An 18,081-nucleotide genomic window follows, 5' to 3' on the forward strand; every position below is an offset into this window, starting at 1 on the left:
AAGGACCAGGACACTGCTTCTAATATCAGCAACTGCCACAGATAGGAAAAGGGGCTTTCAACAGAAAACTGTGAAAAGCAACACACAGTAGGCAAATACAGGGCATCCAAAACTTATTGTGAAATACATACAAGTCCCACAACCATAAATAGCATCTTTGAGGCATTTCTGGGCACCGTGCCTGGGTTGCAAACGTTCCTGGCTTAAGGGTCTTAATTCTTTGCTTAGGGTCAGACAATCACAACATTTGATATCAAGAAGGAATTGTACCCCATAAGCAGATTGGTATGGTCTTCAATGACTTGCCTTCCTCTGTAGTTGGGAGTGGATCTCTTAAGCACATTTAATAACTACTTCCTGGCCCCTGGAGTGACAGAACTCTTGGCAGTGCCCTTCTCTGCCTGCTTTACCTGTGGCAAGCTAGGATGCTTTGATGTTTTGGGTATGGTGCCCAGTAACTGTATGAAAAGGCTGCTTGCTTGCTTTTCAGAACAAGCACAAGATCAGGGCTGTCCAAATTCTGCGTGGCCTTTGGGCTCCAGGCTGCAAGCTGCGCCCAGCATGGGCCACCTAGGTTTCCCCTACACTGCACAGGTAGCACAGGCCATGGCTGGTCTGGCTTCTAAGCCCACATCCTCCCAGCTGTGCTCCGCACACATCTCACAACATCCTGCCTCCTGGGGCAGGGACAGGGGTAGGAAAAAGAGGCTGAAAGAGGGGTGGGGAGCCTGAAGACACTGGCAGCAGCAATTGTAATGTAAAGAATAGTAGGCATGTGGGAACTGAAAGGTTAGGTGTCAACAGCAGAGACTAGATAATCACTTGTCTTGGATGGTTTAAATAAGGACAATCCTACTTTGAACAGGGAGTTTAACTAAGTGACCACTGGGGTCCTTTTCATCCCTTCTTTCAACGATAACTGTATGAGTAGAGAGGATTCCTTCTCTTTTCTCTGGGAGTTGAGAGTACAATGTACTTCAACTAACAAAAGAGGAGGAAAGAAAAAAACATTCACTATTCTTAGAGGATCCAAACAGATGTTGACGTGTGCTGTCATAAAAAAATGTTATGCTGGCACAAAAGCTGTCTGAACAGATGTCATAACTGTCTTTCACAGTACCACAAGTGCTTAGATTTGTTGCACTAGCCAACACAGCAACAATTTGGTCCACTTTTTAAAGTGTGATATCTGCTCATGTATTGAGTGAGAGTGCAGGTAGTTAGTGGCTGCCCACACTCTCCCATAGCCCAGGCCAAAACTCTCCCAGTCTCAGGGGGACAACTGGGAAGGGTTATGTTCTCAGATTATCTAGACTGAATTCAGTAGCTGTTTAAGGGAAGATAGATGTATGGTAGCAGGAGAAGGGAACTCAAATATAGAGTTGCCCTCCTAGCAGAGTGTCCTACTGAGATAGAATCATGCTTACCCAGGCTTTCTCTCTTTGACTCAGTGAAGCTTTCATTCCTTTCTGTACAATGGCACAGCTTTGACAAGTGGAATAAAAATTATTCCATCCTATGTCCCAATTCCATACTCTTGAAAGCTAATAGACCATTTCAAGGTTCATGTGAACATTTATCGAAGTTTTTGAAAGATTCTATGTCCTTACATACTAATATACCTAGGTTTGTATGAACAGTCCCATCCCCAACACCTACCCCCCTCCTCCCCCTGCCTAAAGACAAGAAATGGATTGGTGTCCAGAGGGGTGTTTAAAAGCATCTCAGTTGCATGAACAATTATAAAATCCATGGGAGTTGGGGCCAAGTTGCTTTGGGAAATCCCACAGTTCTGAATACCTTTGTGAAGCTGATTGCTACTATGAATCCTGAACCTGTATCTTTTCCCCAGGATTGTTCACATCTTGTGTTCCAATTCTCACAATTTGTTTTTTAAAGTAATCACACTGGATGGAGAAAAGGGAGCAGGAAAATGAAATATCTATCACAGAATTTGTCCAGCAGGGATGGGTCAGTATCCCTGAACTGCACATTCCTCTCTTCCTCCTGTTTCTAGGGATCTGCACTGTGACTGCAGCTGGGGACATCCTTGTCACCAGTCTGGTTATGGCTGATCATCACCATCTCACCCCCATGTACTTGTTCCTGAGGAACCTGTCCTGCTTGGAGATCTGCTACAGCTCCACCATCCTGCCTAGGATGCTGGCCAGCTTCCTGACCGAGGACAGAATCATTTCTGTTAGGAGCTGTATTATGCAACTTTCTTGGTTTGGTTTCCTAGGAGCTACAGAGTGTTATCCTTTGGCTGGAAAGTCTTACTAAGGCTGCCAAATGATTAAATAATTTGATCATGATTTTAAAAAGTAGTCGCAATTGATCACAATTTTAATCACACAGCCAAAAATTCAAAATTATGCACAGAAAAACTCAAAGTTATGTAAGATTATGCAGGTATTTTGTATGGTTGGAGGGTGGGGCATGTGGGCATGGGGGGAATTTGTGAAGGTATTGGGGGTCAGGGGGGCTTGAAGCCCAGGGAGGGGAGTTCTCGCATACCCTGGCAAAATGTGGGGTACTGTGCGTCAGGAGTGAGGGGGTGTGGCTTGAGACTCAGGGGCAGACACACACACACACAGACAGACAGATACAGACACACACACAGGCACTGCCAGCAGGTAAGCGTGTTGGGGGAATGGGCATGGGGGAAGGAAGGAACAGAAGGGGCTGATTGAGGCCCCCACAGTGAGGGAGAGAGTGGGGCAGGGGCAGGGGTGAATGAGTCCCTGGGGCTGGGCTGAGTCATGGGATAGAGCCACAGGTGACTCGTCTAGGGGTGCAGAGGGGCTCCCTCCACTATATGCACCCCAGACACCCCCCATGCTTCCCCTGGGGTCCACACAGTGGCAGGAGGCCCCCCACACACCTCGGGATGAGCCACCTGTGGCTCCATCCCACAGCCCACCCTGGCCCCAGGGCCTAATTAACCCCAACCCCTGCCCCACTCCTTTACTCAATCTGCCCCCTCCAAGACCCTTCCTTCCCTCACACCCCTTCCCCTTCGCAGACTTGTTTGCTAGATGATGATTCACATGCCACCGGGCTGCATTCCTGGCCACCTGCAGGCTGCAGCTGTGTGCCTGTGTCTGTGCATGTGCACACCCCTCCCCCCTGCTGCAGCTGCCCAGAGCCTGGGCCTGGGCTGCCCTGTGGTCCTCCACAGGGTGGCCTGGAGGCAGCAGTGGCAGCAGCGGAGCAGAGCCTGGACATAGGCTCCAAAACCATATGCATGATTAACATGTTAAAAAAAATAATGTGAACAATGAATAATGTGTTAATTGTGTGCTTTAATTACAATTAACTGACATCCCTACTTAGGACAGATATTTAGCAATCTGTAAACCTTTACACTGTACAATCCTGATGAATGATAGGATCTGTCTTCAGCTACCAGCTGGAGCTTGGCTGAATGGATTTATGGGTAGTGGTATTGTGACACTTTTAGTAACCCAAATAACTTTCTGTGGCCCCAATGACATAGGTCATTTCTGTTGTGATTTTACCCCACTGATAAAGCTCTCCTACAGTGATACAAGCTTAGTCACTCTGGTTAGTTCTCTGCTTCCTCTCTGGAAACTCTGCTCCTATTTTTTATTCACCATGGCATCCTAGGTTGCTACCATCACCGGCATCTTGAAAATCCCTTCAACCACTGGGAAGCATAAGACATTTTCCACTTGCTCCTCAATTGTCATCTCTGTGATACTGAAAACGTCTGTACTCAGAGACCTGAACAAGGTGTTCTGTGTATTCTGTGCTGTATCGACTAAACCTGGAAAATACCATGATATAAAGCCTGAGAAACAAGGAGGTAAAAGAAACCATGAGAAATAGGGTCAGTAAATGCATAGCTTCTTCTCAATTCTGAAGATTTCAATAAAATGAGGAGGCATCAGTCTAGCTTAGAGAGTTAGACAAGTTTTAACTAGTGCCCCCTAAATCCATCCAAGTAGACCCTTCTCGAGGAAAGTAAAAATATGCAGAATTTTTCAGTAGCCCTCTTTCTCTTTGAGTTTCAGTAGTGGCATTTATTGCCTTACCTATTACATCAAAGGTGCTAATGTGGCTGTTGAGTATTTAAGAAAGGTTGCTTGAAATCCAGTAAATGAGGATCACAGGAAGATGGTGTGGTAGATAATCAGTATGTGAACCAGAGAGAAAACAATGGATAAAGCCCACAGCAGAGATGAACATCCTGCATTGTGTCATATGTTTAAAATCGCACTCATCATTTATAAATACATGGGTCAGATCTAGCCTGGTGTACATCATGGCAACTTGATCAAAATCAATGATCTATGACAAACAAGGATTTGGTTCCATTGTTTGTAATGCGTAAGGCTGATTTAGATCTGGAAGCTTAACTGTATTGCAGCTACATTGAATGACCTCTTTTAAAGATATAGCCAGTATAGAACAATGAATATATACTAGACCCTGGAACATTTGGTATATTGTGATACTATGACACCACTTGTCTTTGTGGTGAGGGTGGGGAAAGGAATTAAAATAATTTTTTAAAAAATACAATACAAATAAAATGAGAGAAAAAGAAGAAAAAGTTTCTGTTGGTTTTCTTTCTTTCTTTCTTCACACCATCCCAGCCCCCATGCAACCTTGCTGCAACTGGACAGGAGGTGCCTTCATCCCCAGGACACCGGGGAAAAGTGGTAATAGAGTATTGCAGCTGGGGGGGGTGGCCTCTGAGCACAGATCAGAAGGCAAGGAGGTACTTCAGTATTTCTTCAGGGCCTTAATTGCACAGCTACTGCTCTGGTTATACACTCACAAAAGTGGGGGGCAGCTGTGCCTCTGATCTGTCCTTGATATTCTCCCATTTTTCCTCACCCTGAGACTTTCAGTAGTTCTACCTGCTGCTTCCTAAGGCACCTACAGACAAGTGCACAACTCTTGTACAAAGAGAGCAACACCACTTCCTTTCTGGTGCCTTTCATTCTGGAACAAATTATAGCCATCCATGATGGTATTCCAGTCTTATGAACTATCACCCCTAGTCTCAATTGTCCCGGATGGACCATACACCCACGAATGCACTAGGTTTTAATTCTTCCTGCATATTACCCTTGCATCTCATTTTAGTACACACATCTTAACATGACCAACCAGTTGTCCTACTAATTTCCTTCTGAAAATACTGTTAATGCTCCCCATGTGGGTTCTTCTTCCTTGCCTTTTGTCTGGGTCACCTAGCTCTAGATTTGCCTCCATGCCTTTGTCTCTATGCCTTGTTGGACCTAATTTAAAGCCCGCGCCCCAGTTTATTTAGCCTGAGTCTAAATGGAGTTCAAATATTTAAGTGTAAAGGGCCAGATGCATCTGTTTGTGTTCACCTACCCTCCCTTCCAAATTTGTCAAGTTTATAAGGCTACAAACGCTAAAAGTGCTAGAGAAAAATCACCCAGGGGCAGCTTGTGACCCAAGTAAAAACCTACAGCCCAGGTCTACAACGGAGTGACCTGTTGACAGAGGAGGATAGGGGAAATTCCAGGCAGGAGTTATCCTTGGGATACTAACCCACAAGGGGAAAGAGAAGAGCACTTTCAGGGGCTTCAGGTTGAGACCTGTGATTTACTAGTTGCTAAGAAGAACTAAAACTCCCGAAGTACCTGTAGGTAGAGTCCTCATATTGGTTTCTGTGTTTCTGCAGTGTAGCAGGAGCCCTCAGTGTTAGTGAGGAGCATGCTGGCACAGTTCCCAATTAACCACAGGTTGAAATGGGTGGCAGGGGGGGTAGTGAGGCTAGTTTAGCTGCTAGCCACCACCTCTTCCCAATCCTTGTGGGAAGAAACAAAATACCCTTCAAAGAAAGGTGCTAGATCTGCAGCAGGGAACTGCTTTGGCCTGATGCAAAAACCCAGGGCAACTTTGCTCCCTAGCCGAGCTGCTGGCAGGAAGCAAAGGCTACAGCCTGGTAGCTCTGTCACCCACACCAGCCAAAGTGGCAAGTGTTGTGGAGGGAGGGCTGCACCAGAGGTGACCACTGCTCCTTTCTTCAGGGTTGAGGCCACCACCGAGCATCACCACTACTACCAGTCCTTACCCCTGGGGGGCTTGCATACAGGGGCACGTCCTGGCAGGGCTGGGGGAGAAGCACAGTAGTGGAATGAGAACATGCTTCCTCCATGTAGCATGGCAAACCCCCACCAAAGAGATGCCAGGGGCTGCAGGGAGAGGGACCAGGTACAGCAATCCCCAACAAGCCAGACGTCTTGCACAGCAATGCCATGCAGCCCTCAGCTGGACTATTGCAGGGGTAGCCCTGAGGTTAGAAGGCAGCACCTGAAATCTCCCTTCTGTCTGCCTGGTCCCAAGGCAATAGTATAGTGAGGGGTGGGCATCTGGAGCATATGCTTTGGGTAAAGGTGCTAGAATGGGGAAAGGTGCATGAGAGTGATGGCAGGGCGCACGGGCTCTCCCAGAGTCTGTGAACTCTACCTGGGAAGACCTCAAACAGGCTTCCTTCAAGTATCCTGCATCCCTCATCCCTGTCAATCATATGCTATTAACTTCCCCTAGGTGCCAAATTATTTGAGCCATAATCTACTGCATGCAGTTAAGATGTTGTTCAGCCCACTCATCCATATTCAGCTGCAGTCACAAAAGCCCTTCCCCACCAACCTTTGGTATTTATAGTACATGAATAACTAGCTGCTCCTCTTCCCACTCATCTGTCACAGTCCACTGGGAAGACCCACTTAATGTAAGAACAGGGATAAGAGTCAGAAGCCCATAATCAGGACCTAAATACAAAGCCAAGATCGGGATTAAAAAATTAGAGACTAGTTACTAAAGCCATGGGGCCATTCACACGGTGCAATCAAAGAACAGAAATAACCTAAGGTCAGAAGCTAGGGAACTACACTGCAAACCAGAAACTTTACTATAACCGAAACAAAGCTCAGATGCTGCAGTAGTTTCTTAAGAGCATCCCCGGACCCAGTCAGAGAGAAGGAGTCCAGGAGGTCAGCTAGCATTAATCACTCGTTAAGTGAGGATGGCCCAGTTACAAGGGCTATGAGCCAGGAGTTTAACTGAGCATAACACAGCTGCTGTGCCTGTAGGGCAGGAATCTCATAGTGTTTCCTACAGGCAGAGGGGCTCCAGCTGCACCTCATCTGGATGCCCCTTGAGGTGTGAGCTCAAGTTCTGTTTCCAGGATGTTACTGACGGTGCAGGTGTGTGGGGCCATGGAAAAGGGGAGCGGTAGCATATCTTGTAACTCTAGTCTGAGCTGGTCAGCCTGCAGTGTCTGATGGAGCAGCTCAAGATGGAGGTGCTGTGCCCTGGATCAAGGTGGTTGGGGGTGACTGGGAGTTTGAGGTTGCAGAGACTCCTGAAGAGCCTGTGGCATTTGCCTCACATTTCAGAGTCCTAGATCTGTCTACACTTGCCCAACCAAATCTCTTTTAGACCTTGAGCTACCCACCAGCAGGCTTAAAAACCATCAGTCTGGTCTTCTGACAACTCATGGGTAAGAAGTCTCAGTGTGAACCCACCATAGGGACTTGGATCCTTTTTTTTTTCCTTTGAAGATTTGAGGATTGCCTGGGCAATGCTTGGCAAGGGACAGCTCCCATTTGGATTCTCCCCTGCCCTTCACAAGACATTTGATTCCAGATTTGTAGCCCCCTCTCCTGCAGACTGCCTCACGCCCCAGTGAGTGCTGACCCCTCACTCAGCAGCAAAAGCATGGTTACACCTGTGTGTTCACAGTAGGTCACTGCATCCGCATCTCGCCAGTAATCCACTCAATACACGGAGCTCGACAGAGATTTACAGAAGGACGCAATGCCCTTTGTAACGTCATGCGTGGTAACAAGCACCCTCAGGGGTATCAGAATGAGCCGTGGGGATCATGGGGAGCTCTGGCAAGCCTCTCAAGGGATTAGGAGCAGAGACAGAAATAAGATTACTTGTTATTTTAATGGGTCCCACTGAGGGTCATCGGAGTAGAAATCTGGTCATGAAATAAAGGTCTGATTGCAGTCCCATGGGGCTGGTTAGAAAAATCAACACAAACAAAGATTACAGTGAGACAAAGGAAAGGCATGGATGGCACGTATGTCAAGGACATTCACTTCCTAATGTGGGAAGTGAAAGTGGTCAGGTGGTAATCCCCAGACCTGTGAAAGGAGATCCCTTCTTTTGTCAGTGCCATCCAGCTCCTACTTAAGTATGAAGTACTGGGGTGCAGTGCAGTGCCCGAGACATGCAAACAAAGCCCAGGTTCCCACAAGGCTGGGCCTAGTTGGCAAGCTGAGATGTTGGGATCTCCAGGTATTTCCTGGTTTCTAGGCCCCAGTGACAGAAATCAGCCAAGGCCCCTTTGTCATGACAAGCACTCTTGTCCTACCTGTGACTTTGCCTCCCTGCAATGCCAATTTTATCAGTTCCCAACTCCAGCCCCTTCCCTGGAGAGCTTTGAATCGATTCGGACCTTTTAATTGGTTCCTTGATTCGATTCGGAATTGGAGATTCAGCCAACGAATTGGGCTGAATCTCCTCCAAATGGAATCACCACCCAAAGCTTCTCACAGGCCTAGTATTTATACTGCATCTACAGCTGATTTCCGCAACACCTGGAAAGACCTTTTTCAGGGTCGAGAATAACATGTATTACATTCTTTATGAGTGAGAGAGGAAGAAAAAAGGAAGATTACAATGAGAGGGGAGCGGTAGAAAAATGGACAAGCCCACTGATGGCTCACTTAAGGAATATTGTGATGCTCTTGTTCCTCTTGAAAAATTCCCTACTAATCGTTCTCTTAACACCAGTAGCTGATTCTTCAAGTTAGGAAATGCAAAACTCCAGGAAGCGCAAGGGATCCTGTTTGCCTGCCTCTCTATGCTGGGGACAAAAAAAAAAAAATTTCTGTATTTTCTGTACAGTTGTAGGGTGAGTGGATTATAGTTTTATTTTTTAATGTGTTGGGTGGAGTTCTGCGTGTGAACGATGTAAGCATGTATGTGTGCGTGCGTGTGTTTTAGAAAGAAATATTTCAAGTATTCAAAGAAAATGTAGCTTAGCGTATTTAAAAGACCTTAGGTAGAACAATATGTACTATTCTGGTTGCCAGTCTTCAAGGGGAAAACAATAAAACTGTCACACATACAAGGAAGTGCTGTTAAGATGAGCAAATGATCAGTCTCAAAGAATTTCCTTTGTTTAGCCTAGGAAAAAATGGCTGAGAAGGAGAAAGGATTATTCTCTATAAGTAAATCAAGGGTGGTAAAAGCAAAGGAGTGAAAAGGGGTATTTAAAACAAACAATAATGTCAGCACATGAAAAGAAATGTATATAAAGTTGAACTCCATAAATATAGGCTGAGCATTTGAAGAAGACTTCTAACCGTTCTAGTTCTGATATTCTGGCACGGACTTCCAAGAAGTGTAAGGGGAACCAGCATAGCCTGACACAATTGAAGACTGAGCTTGATCACTTTTGGAAAGGTAAGAAACAATGTGATTGGACACTGCTATGCGGCTGTGCTTGATCCCTCAGGAGCCCTTCCAGTTTTCTTTTCCTTGGGCCAGACCTAAAAGGAGCTCTGACTTTTGACTTTGGCAAAATGTAGGTGTCGAAATCTAAGTTGTAATTCTGAGCTGCTTTGCTGAACTGGAACCTAACCCACGAAATGCCAAAGCCCTGTTGGTCGTTTCCCTGGTAGAGCTGAACGTTTTCCAAGTGCCCAGAATTACCCCCTGTGCTGGCCCTGCCAGCCCCAGCTATGACAGTGACAAGCGCCTCTGCACGTAGCTCATGCCGAACCCCTGCGAGGATACAGGGACGCTGTGTTCTTCTGCGTAAGACTCTGGAGGAACCAACACTGGTGGTTGTTCTTCATGTGTTACACAGACACACCCACACAAACATCTTTTTTTCTCACAGTGAATGCTGGTGTCTGCCGATCTTTTTAAACAGGTCCAGGGACGGATGTTGTGTCACTTTTATTTCAATCAATAGCTCCGTTTTTAGAGCATTTACACAGGATGTGGCGTACCAATATTGAGTTTCCTCCTGTGGTTGAAGGAGCAAAAATGTACACCTTCCCAGAGAGTGATCAACCCAGCAAAGTCAGGAACCTGTAGCCTACTGTTCAGCATATTCATCTTGTGGGTGTCTCCTCCATTTTGCTCCTCACTTTTGTTTCATGGATTTCATAGACGTTAGGGCTGGAAGGGATTTCATAAGATCATCGAGTCCAGCCCCCTGCCCCAGGGGCAGGAAGTCAGCGGGGTTAAAGGATCCCAGCAAGATAAACGTCCAAATGTTTCTTTAAAGTGTCCAGAGTAGGTGCTTGTACCACCTCTGGGGGAGTCTGTTCCAGGTCTTGGAGGCTCGGACAGTAAAGAAGTTTTTCCTTATGTCCAGCTTCAAACAGTCTGGCAGGAGTTTGTGACCGTTGGCCCTTGTCATCCCTTGAGGTGCTCTGGTGAGCAGGCGTTCCCCCAGATCCTGATGCACACCCCTGATGTACTTATAAGCTGCCACCAAGTCACACCTGAGCCTGAGCTTCTCCAGTCTGAAGAGTCCCATAGCTTGTAGCCTCTCTTCATAAGGCCTGTTCTCTTGTCCTCTGATCATGCGCGTGGCTCTCCTCTGGACTCTCTCAAGCTTCTCCACGTCCTTTCTGAATTGTGCAGCCCAGAATTGGATGCAGTACTCCAGCTGCGGCCTCACCGAGTACAGTGGGAGGATGACATCCTGGGTCTTGCTTGAGATGCATCGGTAGATGCAAGCCAGAGTTTTGTTCGCTTTGCTGGCTGCGGTATGGCATTGGTGGCTCATGTTCATCTTGTGGTCAGTCATGACCCCCAAGTCTCTTACGGTCGTGGTGTTCGCGAGTGTAGCATTGCCAAGCCTATAAGTGTGATGTGGATTTTTTTTCCCCAGGGTGGAGCACCTTGCATTTCTCCGCATTGAATGACATCAGGTTTTCATCCATCCACCTTGCAAGCCTATCGAGGTCAACCTGGATCACCAGTCTATCCTCACGTGTGGATACTCTTCCCCAAAGTTTGCTGTCATCAGGGAACTTAGCCAATCTGCTTCTGACACCAGAGTCCAGACCATTTATAAAGACGTTAAATAGCACAGGGCCAAGAACTGGAGCCTTGGGGGACACCACTAGTCACTGAGTGCCATGTTGACTCAGTTCCATCAACAACCACCCTCTGGGTCCATCTTCAGAGCCAGTTTCCCAGCCATCGGACTGTAGTGTAGTTGAGGCTGCAGTTGCCCAATTTTTCCACGAGGACATTGTGGCACACCAGGTCATAGGCTTTTTTAAAGTCCAAATATATGATACCTGTTTTTGCCCCCATCCCTCCCCTCACCCCAGGACACAAAGGCATTTAACATAGAATAAAAAGACTCTCTTTGGGGAAGGGACCAGAATCAAGGATTCCCTCCTTCCAGGTGATTCATGTTCCCTTTTCTGCTCTTGACCCTCTAATCCCTGAAGTCTATTCTGCACACTGCCACATCTTCACAGAAGGCTTGGGAATTCTGCTCTTGGTTGAATATCACTGGAACTTGGTCCTTGTTCCCCACAAATTCCCTGTTCTAGGGGATCTTGAAAACACACAGTTCCACAGACATCAGCCTGAGCTACAGCCACTCACCCACATAGTGATCTGGCCTCAGAACCAGGAAGCAATGGTGGTGACTATTTATTTGTACATTTTAATTGCTACCTTAAAGTTTAAAGAAAAAGCAGCCACCACATTCTCCCGCCCATGCCCAGATTTTAACATTCCCCCAAGCTAACAGTCATACCTGTGCCAGACCTGCCTTTGCGGTCAGTCTATATGTGTTTATTGTACTCCTGTAGTCCTGTATGATTGGCTAGTAAAACACTTAGTGGTATGTTCTGTTTTCCTTTTGATGGTGTTTTCTCAAGCTCGCTTATCTGGAAGGGATCAGCTAGTGATCATTAGCATTCCCCCATACTGAACCACAAGCTACAAGAGTAAGGCATATCTTTGCAGAAGCTGAATTGATTATTTCCAGCCCTTACCAAATGCCGTCTTAGCAATTCACTATGCCAGCAAAGAGCAGAGGATCATAGGAAAGGAGGGCTGAAAGGGACCTCACAGGGTCACAGCTAGTCCAGCCCCAGTTCAAGACAGGATTAGCCCTGACTGAACCATCCAGCCCAAGGATCGATCCAACGTGCTTTTGAGCACTTCCAAAGATGGAGACTCCACAGGGTCTCTAGGTGCCTCTTCCAATGCTCAACAACTCTCATAGTCAGAAAGTTCTTCCTCATCTCCAACCTCTGGGTTTCCTGCTGCAGCTTGAGGCTGCTGCTTCTAGTCCTGTCCTCTGCAGCCACAGAGAAAAGCCTATCTCCATCCTCTGTGGTTTCCATTGGGTACAAACTCTTGCAGAACTAGGGGCCTTTGTACACGCCATGTTTTTTGCCCTTTCTTACGCTGCAATGGCATGATTGTTTGCATGAGTGGGTTTTCTGGATGCTTTAAAAGTCTTTCTGGTGTATTAAAGTAAAACTTCTCAGACATAGTTTAGTTTTGGCTTGCAGTGAATTAAAGCGTCACGTCCATGGATTCATTGCTTGCAAAGACAAAGGCAGTCAAAGATGTGTAATGAGGCCTTTTGACCACCAGATGGCACTGCAACTTTCTTGCAGTTCACCCTTTCCAGTTGCTTCCACTTTAGAATTGCTTCCTCTTTTTTTTTCTTGTGCTGTTTGTTGGCTCTGTGCTCCCACACCTGCGTGGCAAGGCATGGTGTGGGTGTGGGGAAACCCAGGGTGAGGGAGCAGCACTGAACTATCCTACTGTCCTGCGGCGCCAGCTGGGGAACAGGCTTAATTCGTTTGAAAACCAAGTCTGTGCAAACACTGATGCAACGCTCCAAAAAAATCAAGTTTTACATTTTATAAACCTGTTTAATTTAATGAGGATTAAACTTCATGGTGTGTACAGGTGCCCTAGTTTACTTGCTCACAATCACAATCTTACAACAGCGAAAGATTCAGTGGAAATAGATTGCTGTGGCTTCACCCCCGAGTTCTCAGCTGAGCAACCAAAGCTCCATGCTGAGATCAGGAAACAGAGAGAAAGGGCATCTGTAGGAAGGGAACTGCTCAAGCATCACAGAGAGAGAAGCTGACCCAGTTGGATGATAGCACAGTAAAAGCTGAACTGCATGGGTGTCTTGGTGTAGAATAGCAGTGTCCTCCCAGACTGCGAGTGGAGAAAAGCAATTATCCTTTGAATTCACAGCTCAGCTTATTTGGGGCTCCTTTGGACAAGCCCTTAGGATCTCAAGTGCCTAAATCACTGGTGCAAACAGTCATCTGCTGTGGAGACAGAATGTGCTTCTGGAAATGCTTCCCCTGCCTCCACAGAATGGTGCCTAGCTGGATGTAGCTATTCACCAGCACTGCCCAGCCCTGCCCCCAGAGAACAATGACATGCTGCAAAAGGCACCATAAGGTTCCTCAGATGACTTGATGACAATGCCTGCTAGGACAATTCCCAGGGAGGAGCTCCTCACCACATCTCTTGGCCTTGATGCTGCCTCCGTGGCTACAGCAGCAAATAGCACCTGGGTCCCAGGTGCAGTGGGGCAAAATTGCTTCTCCCTGCAGAAATGTTGCTCCCTGAGTGCCTGATGCTGTTGTACCTACATACAGCTCTGTAAGGACCCTAAGCACAGAGTGATGGAGCTGAGTGGGATGTTAGATCAGTAGCTCTGGAAAGGTCTTTGAATGTGTTACTAGTTCCGGGGTGGGATGAGCTGGGGTTGGGTTGCATTTGCCTGTACTTAGCATAAGTGTCAGCAACAAATGACTTTTGGTCTCAAGATGTGAGTGGCACCTGTGTCAGCCCAAGACCCCCTGGAAGCTGACAATTGCCCTGTTGCGTTTCCGCAGTGTTGGGAGTCCAGTAACATCTGCACCAACCTCAGCAGTTCCTGTTCATGGAAGTCGGTGGGACAGCAGGGATCCACTGCTCCTCCAGGGAAGATTTGGAAGGGGGAGCAAATGTGCACTGGTATCTGAGAAGGGCGGGTGAGGCTCCCACGCACATGAAGGACTGTGAGGATGATAAAAATGGGAGCAAATTTGCTTGCAAGTGTCAGACATACAGCACAACACTGGAAATCAGGGACATCTGAAGAAAGGAGCCTGGCGTTTATCACTGAGCATGTGCCTGTTGAGGGAGAATCAGGCTTGAGATCAGGCTGAGACTAGCTGGTCCTATGTCTGGTTCTGAGTAGGCCAACAGATGACCTCTATCTGAGCCACCCTCGAAGAGGAGAGTTACAGCTACCCGTACAGAGGCTGGACTGAAGTTCTGTGTGAACATCCACCCGCCGTGTGCAGAGCCCAAGTGATTGAGGTGCACAAGCTATATAAAAGGAACCTCTGATTGACAGGTGAGTGTGTCTGCTTGCCAGGGTGACTGTGTGCAGGGGACTGTGAGAGTGGGACTGAGGGGGTGCACCGGAGCATGCAATTGATGCTATGCAGTGTGCGGGAGCGATCGAAGGAGGCTGTATGGTGTACTGTGGAGGTGATAGGCTGAGCAAGAGCTAGTACAGCGGGAACAGAGTGGGTGAGTGGATTGTGGAGATTCACCGTGGCAATCCCAGTTGCCTGTGCAGACCCATCAGTCTCCACCATTGAGGATCCTTTGTCTCCTGATGAGAGTAGATAGGGTTGGCTCCCTGGGTTTTCTTTTCCCTCTGGGCATGCTTGTCACTTAAGGTTGTGGCCCTCTAGTCTCCTTGGTGAGTATCGTCCATCCCCTCCTTCTCCCCTCTTGGCTCTGCGTTCTCCCAGATTCACCACCGAGTGGCTATCTGGGGTGCAGATTACACTTGTATAGCCGGAGAAGACAATACTATGAGCTTAATAAAGTCTCTCCTCTCCTTTAATAAAGTTTTACAGTCCATCGTTGTCCGGGTCTAGCTTAAGCCCATCTGGGTCTTTTAAAGTTGTGGGAAAAGAGACTCATACTATAACATGAGGGTAGTTAGATAGATACGGGTATTATTATCATAAACATATTTTTCAATAGGTTTAAATGGGATTGTTAGGATTATTCATGGTGGTTAGGAGCTGTTAGTTAAATAAGGGATTGTGCTTGTGACTTATTATTTATCTGTTATCTATTTTCCTATTTACTACTTAATAAACCATTTAATTCGTTAGACCTTATACATTTGTGCGAAAGTTCTTATTAGTCATAGTGTCATTAATTGCCGGATTAACTGGGTGGTGACTAGAAACGCCCTGGTTAATACGTTAGCCACCCCAGGGCCAAAAACCAACCCCTTTGGACACTGGACATAGGAAACAACCATTAATTAAGTGTGTAATTAGGCGCTAATTAAATCCAGGTCCAAGATCCGCCACCAGCAGCCTGGCTTTTGGGAGTGGAACCACGGTGATTGTTGGAGGTAACGACCCATTGCTTCTTTCATTAGAATAGCTGAGTGTCCCATTGCTCACGTTCCATTAGAAAGTAATAAGAAACTGTAAGAACGTAGAAGAGTAAATAGCTGAAAAGAAGCTGCGTTTTTAATCAAGTAAAATGGACTGAGTATCAGCTGCTGGGGGCAAAGAGAGAACGGGCTATGCAGCTTTTTTTTCCACAGGGGAAAGTGCCACAGGGGAAGTGCTGGGGTCTCTGTGGGGCAGGTCTGTGCAGCCAGGCTGGGAATGTTTCTCCCTCCGAGCCGTGACGGCGGGTGAGAATATTGTGAACTCCCAAAGCTGCTAGTGCTGCCTTTAATAGGCTGCCCGGCTCTCTTCTGGCTAGGACGGCCATGCATTGGGCTGGCTCCTTTCTTCCAGCTGGGTAGGGCATGGCAAGTTTTCTTATTCCCCAGTAGGCTTTTATCTTTGTTAATCTCTCAGGGACAGACCCACAGCTCTGGCTGGGCTGCAGCTCAGCTCTGTCTCCCCTTGATTTCTCAGCATCTTGTCTGCACAGACAGCTTCACCAACAGCAGGTCTGTGCTGCTCTTGGTCCCCATTGCAGGGGAGGGCACAGCCAAGGACATCTGACCTGTGTGATCTGGGGCATCTCCATCCTCCTGCCGGTATCCTAGCATGTTCCTGGAGAGGAGCCAGCCCCAGGGGCTGCCACACGTGCTAGGAGCCAGTGATGGATCCTTAACAGTCATCCATTGCCTCTGCATCCCCTGGGCCAGTGGGGTGGGCAACACCTATGAGGTCACATTCAACTTATCTGACAATAGCGTTATCAGACATGCCATGTATCCTGCATGTGATTAGTTTTGTGCCAGCTCCCAGGACAAAAACTGCCGATAGCTTCTACAGTGCATGTGCGATGCCCTGGCTGCTTTTCACTGAAGGGACAAACTCTCATTTATTCCACTGGAACAAGGATCCCAGCCCCGCGTGTGCAATGACAACCTTGTGTATCACTTGCCAAGCTGCAGAACTGGAAGGTAGGTGTTCCTCTGGGGCCCTTTCCCATTAGCAGAGATATTCAGGAAGGAGGAAAGGTCCTGTGCTGTCAGCCACTCCCTTTTATTGTGTGTGCACCTTGCCTGCCATCAAATGACATCACCTCTGCAGCAAAGCAGAGAGCAGCAGGCAGGAAGGAAGAGTCAGGGAGTGATGGGAGCCTCTATAGTGAGCAATGCGTGTGTGGGGGGCGAGGGGCATGGTGGGCTCTGCAGGGCTGATGCTGATCCTGGGCAAACCTCCACCCTCCAGCTCTGGTCCCCAGGAAAAGGCCCAGACACACATGGGCTCCAGCCTCCTCCTCTGAGGGACAAGACTGGATCCTGGTGCGGGAGGCGGGGCTCAGGAATCCCAAGAACTGCAGTCTGAAGGGCTCAAGATGCAAACTGGGTGGTCTCAATTCCTCTTGCGGGCTCTCTGCTGTCACCTTCCTCCCCAGCCCCTCGCAGCTGGTGCAGGCAGGAGGCTGTGCACTATATGGTGGCAGGTCTCCTGGTGCTGCTGATGGTATCTCTGACCTCCCTGTGGATATGAGTCTGCTCCAGTCCAGGTAACCCATGCATCCCAGCCCTTCCATAGCCCAGGGTCCTCTCAGCTGCACAGCTGTGAATGCTGGGGCCGTGTTCCCAGCCACATCCCCTGGCTCTGCAGAGCCCTGATCCCTCCCAACTCCCCCCACATCTCTGCAGCAGGGAGCCCCATCTCCAGCCTGGTCTGGGGAGTATCCAAGGAGCTGTTGCTTTGCCAGGGCTGAACCCACCTTGGACCAGTTAGAATCTCCTGCATGGGACAAGGCCATCCCCTGGCTGGAAGGAGCAAGGGGGATCCCCTGGGCCATTCAGCTGGGAAAGGGGGCAGTGATGCTGGAAGCCACATGGTACAGGATTGCTGATTTCATCAGCTCCAGGACCTTGCCCTGGGGCAGAAACCAGCCCTTGGTGTGGAGCTGTGTGAGCTGTGCTAAGGGGCTGCTCAGAGGGCGGCAGTGGGAGTCCATTCAGGGATGCAGCCCCTGCAGTTCTGCTGAGGTTGGATTTACACCTTGGGTCCCTTTGGCTCCTTCTCCCTGCTCTGTGAGGGGCTGACAGGGGCGCTAAGACCTGCCATCAATCCCATTCTAGGGTTACCATACATCTGGGTTTTCCCAAACGTGTCCTCTTTTTTGGCCTCCTGTCTGAGTGGGTTTTTAAAATGTGAGCAAATGTCTGGGTTTTTGCTCTGCCTCCACTTTTCCCCTGCACTTCCAGCTTGGATGCTTGGGGCTGGGAGCAGTGGGGCAAGGTGACAGGAGAGACAGAGAGAGAGTGCGTGTGTGTGTGCGCGCATGCAAGCTGCATGGGCAGCAGGGCTGTGGGTCAGAAGTGAGGGGTACAGGCAGGGCAGGAGGGGCAGGGGGCTGCAGGTCAGAAGTGAGGGGTACAGGCAGGGCAGGAGGGGCAGGGGGCTGCAGGTCGGGAGTGAGGGGCACTGGCAGGGCAGGAGGGGCAGGGGGCTGTGGGTTGGGAGTGAGGGGCACTGGCAGGGCAGGAGGGGCAGGGGGCTGTGGGTTGGGAGTGAGGGGCACTGGCAG

General features: G+C 48.4%; 1 pseudogene; it reads left to right on the forward strand.

Moving 5' to 3' along the window:
* Positions 1 to 773: 773 nt before the first annotated feature.
* LOC112548589 lies at positions 774 to 16,316 on the forward strand (annotated as a pseudogene).
* Positions 16,317 to 18,081: the final 1,765 nt, after the last annotated feature.

Source organism: Alligator sinensis, unplaced genomic scaffold, assembly GCF_000455745.1.
Source record: "Alligator sinensis unplaced genomic scaffold, ASM45574v1 scaffold981_1, whole genome shotgun sequence".
Taxonomy (NCBI): domain Eukaryota; kingdom Metazoa; phylum Chordata; order Crocodylia; family Alligatoridae; genus Alligator; species Alligator sinensis.